This window comes from Scylla paramamosain, unplaced genomic scaffold (genome assembly GCF_035594125.1).
Source record: "Scylla paramamosain isolate STU-SP2022 unplaced genomic scaffold, ASM3559412v1 Contig130, whole genome shotgun sequence".
Taxonomy (NCBI): Eukaryota; Metazoa; Arthropoda; class Malacostraca; order Decapoda; family Portunidae; genus Scylla; species Scylla paramamosain.
Genome location: NW_026973795.1, coordinates 78,289 through 82,500, shown reverse-complemented (window position 1 = coordinate 82,500; position 4,212 = coordinate 78,289).

The window sequence follows — 4,212 nt, the reverse complement described above, 5'->3', positions numbered from 1 at the left end:
CCTCCCTCTCCTCCACCCTCTGACAACTTCATGCCACCTATTAAAATTCTTCGCAATGATGTTTTCCATGCCCTCGCTGGCCTAAACCCTCGGAAGGCTTATGGACCGGATGGGGTCCCTCCTATTGTTCTCCGAAACAATGCCTCCATGCTTGCACCTTGCCTATTCAAATTCTTTCAGCTCTGTCTGTCAACACTACCTTTCCTTCTTGCTGGAAGTTTACTTACATTCAACCTGTTCCTAAAAAGGGTGACCGTTCTAATCCCTCAAACTACCATCCTATTGCTTTAATTTCCTGCCTATCTAAAGTTTTTGAATCTATCTTCAACAGGAAGATTCTTAAACATCTATCACTCCACAACCTTCTATCTGATCGCCAGTATGGGTTCCGTCAAGGCCGCTCTACTGGTGATCTTCTGGCTTTCCTTACTGAGTCTTGGTCATCCTCTTTTAGAGATTTTGGTGAAACTTTTGCTGTTGCCTTGGACATAATTATCAAAAGCTTTTGATAGAGTCTGGCACAAAGCTTTGATTTCCAAACTACCCTCCTACGGTTTCTATCCTTCTCTCTGTTTACTTCATCTCAAGTTTCCTTTTTGACCGTTCTATTGCTGCTGTGGTAGACGGTCACTGTTCTTCTCCTAAATCAATTAACAGTGGTGTTCCTCAGGGTTCTGTCCTGTCACCCACTCTCTTCTTATTATTCATTAATGATCTTCTAAACCAAACTTCTTGTCCTATCCACTCCTACGCTGAAGATACCACCCTGCACTTTTCCACGTCTTTTCATAGACGTCCAACCCTTCAGGAGGTAAACATATCACGCAGGGAAGCCACAGAACGCCTGACTTCTGATCTTTCTAAAATTTCTCATTGGGGCAGAACAAACTTGATATTGTTCAATGCCTCAAAAAATCAATTCCTCCATCTATCAACTCGACACAACCTTCCAGACAACTATCCCCTCTTCTTCAATGACACTCAACTGTCCCCCTCTTCTACATTGAACATCCTCGGTCTGTCCTTTACTTATAATCTGAACTGGAAACTTCACATCTCATCTCTAGCTAAAACAGCTTTTATGAAGTTAGGTGTTCTGAGACGTCTCCGCCAGTTTTTCTCACCCCCCCAGCTGCTAACTCTGTACAAGGGCCTTATCCGTCCATGTATGGAGTATGCTTCACATGTCTGAGGGGGGGTTCCACTCATACTGCTTTTCTAGACAGGGTGGAATCAAAAGCTTTTCGTCTCATCAACTCCTCTCCTCTAACTGACTGTCTTCAGCTTCTCTCTCACCGCCGCAATGTTGCATATCTAGCTGTCTTCTACCGCTATTTTCATGCTAACTGCTCTTCTGATCTTGCTAACTGCATGCCTCCCCTCCTTCCGTGGCCTCGCTGCACAAGACTTTCTTCTTTCTCTCACCTCTATTCTGTCCACTTCTCTAACGCAAGAGTTAACTAGTATTCTCAATCATTCATCCCTTTCTCTGGTAAACTCTGGAACTCCCTGCCTGCTTCCGTATTTCCACCTTCCTATGACTTGAATTCCTTCAAGAGGGAGGTTTCAAGACACTTATTCATCATTTTTTGACCACTGCTTTGACCCCTGTATGGGACTGGCATTTCAGTGGGCATTTTTTTTATTACATTTTTGTTGCCCTTGGCCAGTGTCCTTCCTACATAAAAAAAAAAAATAAAATAGTAGTAGTAGTAGCAGAAGTAGTAGTAGTAGTAGTAGTAGTAGTAATGCTATTTTTCATATATTTAGTAATTTTTTTTTTTCATATTATTATTTATATTTATATTTTTTGTTTTGTTTTGACATTCATACGAATGCTATAAAGGTGAAGCATAGAAATTTATTTGATTGATTAATTAATTTATATATCTATTTATTTTGATTTTTTAAATTAATTAATTTATTTATTTTTATTATTATTATTTTTTTTTTTTATGTCTCTATGATAAGCAAAGCATTATAGAATTTATGAAAGCACATATCCTCTAGAGTCTTGCCCTACAAAAGATTCTGTAAAGTAAAAAATAAAGGGAATAAGTGTCAGTGACGTTTGATGAATAGAGGAAGGCGTGGCAGAAATTACCATAAAACGTATATAAATGAAAATTTATCTTCCTCGTATTTTCCAACTTGCGTTTGCTTCTTGAAAATTTAACTGGGTGGGTCATATAGCAGACATATTGTTCTTTCCTCCATTGTAGTTTGTTTCCAGCAAGCCCCCTAAATAAAGTTTCTGTTTTTTTTTTTTTTTTTTTTTTTTTAAAGAAATGAGGAATTACATTCTAACGCTGATCACTGAGCGGAGCGTAGACGAGCTGCTATCCTCAAGGACGTTACCTCTCTCTCTCTCTCTCTCTCTCTCTAAATAAGACTTTAAATAAAAAGAATATATATATATATATATATATATATATATATATATATATATATATATATATATATATATATATATATATATATATATATATATATATATATATATATATATATATATATATATATATATATATATATATTAAAAGACAATGAATATCCTCTGGGGAAGGGGTGACAATCCTTATTTAACCCTTAATTTCAGTTGAATTTTGACAAGTCTACGTTAAAATGTTTCCATTTTTCTGCAGTGATAAAGAAACGTAGAGGGGTAGCTAATATATTTAATTGTTAATTGTATCTTTTTTTCTTTCTTTTTTTCATTTATTCTTTTATTAATTTTTCTTTTCATTGCTTAATTATGCATTATGCCGACACTGAAGGTTACAATTGCAGATATTGCAAGTATTTTTGACACAATACAAGTACATCCAGCTAAACTATTGCTACAGTATAGAGAGAGTATTTCGATTACATACCTTATTCTTCATCTTCTTTTCTTCTTTTTTTTTTTTTTTAATAAATATAATAATAAATAAATAAGTAAATAGGTATTGTCAAATGAAATCGTCGAGATTACGCAGGGGTTTCGGGCAATACTTGGATGGGTGACTACACAAGCCTCATCTGTCTGAAAAAAAAAAAAAATAAATAAAAAAAATAAGAATAAGAATAGGGAGAATGAACGAAAATTTTAAGTAATAAAGATAACAGTAAGAATTATTATAACAAGAATAAGAAAAATTACAATAAAGGAATATAAAAAAAAAGAAAGAAAGCATCCCATGTCTTTCTTCCTAATTGTCATAGAAGGGTGAATTCTTTTGTATATTTTCCAACATTTCCAATACAACGATATGAATGGGGGAAGAAAGAATAAGAATAATAGAAAGAAGGCCTCCCAACACCTAGTTCTCCGGTCTTGGCCAATTAGCTAACGGCGGGATCAGCGCAGTTAAGCAGGGGGTCCGGGAAGAACTTGGATGGGTGACCACAAAAGCCTCATCTCTCTGAGAATAGAAAAAAATAGCAATAAGAATGAGGAGAATGAACGAAAAACGAAAATAATAAAATAACAATAACAACTATAATAAAAAAAAGAAGATTAAGAATAAAAAGAACAAAAATAAGGGAAAAAAGTAATAATATATCTCTCTTGCTAATTGTCGTAGAATTATGAATGAAGGGTTAATTTTAGTGCATATTTTCCAACATTTTCAGCACAACAATGCAACAACAATACAGGAAAGAATAAGAATAAGAGAAATAAGCCCTCCCAACACCTTGTTCTCCGCTCTTGACCAATCAGCTGACGGCGGGATCAGCAAGGTTAAGCAGGGGGTCCGGGCAGAACTTGGATGGGTGACCGCACAAGCCTCATCTCTCTAAAAGTAGGATAAATAAGAATAAGATAAGGAAGAATAATAAAAAAAAATGAAAATAATAAAGATAACAATATTAATTATGACAAGAATAAGAAAAAAATAGAATAAAAAGAATGAAAAAAATAAGAATATCACAACTTTCTTGCTAATTGTCTTAGAATTTTAAATGACATGTCAGTTCTGCTGTATATTTTCCAAGATTTGTTATGAATGAGGGAAGAAAGAATAAGAATAAGAATAAGAATAAGAACAAAATGAATTAGACTAACAATAATGATCACATCTTTCATGCGGTGACTGCGTGGGCGATGAGCCTCACTGGACGTTTCTGACCAATCACAAGGCAGGGTTGGAGTCGTCGGGCCCACCCGATTCATATATAAAGGGATTTTGTGGGAAGCGCGGGCAGACTCAGCTGAGTGTTCGTTGTGAG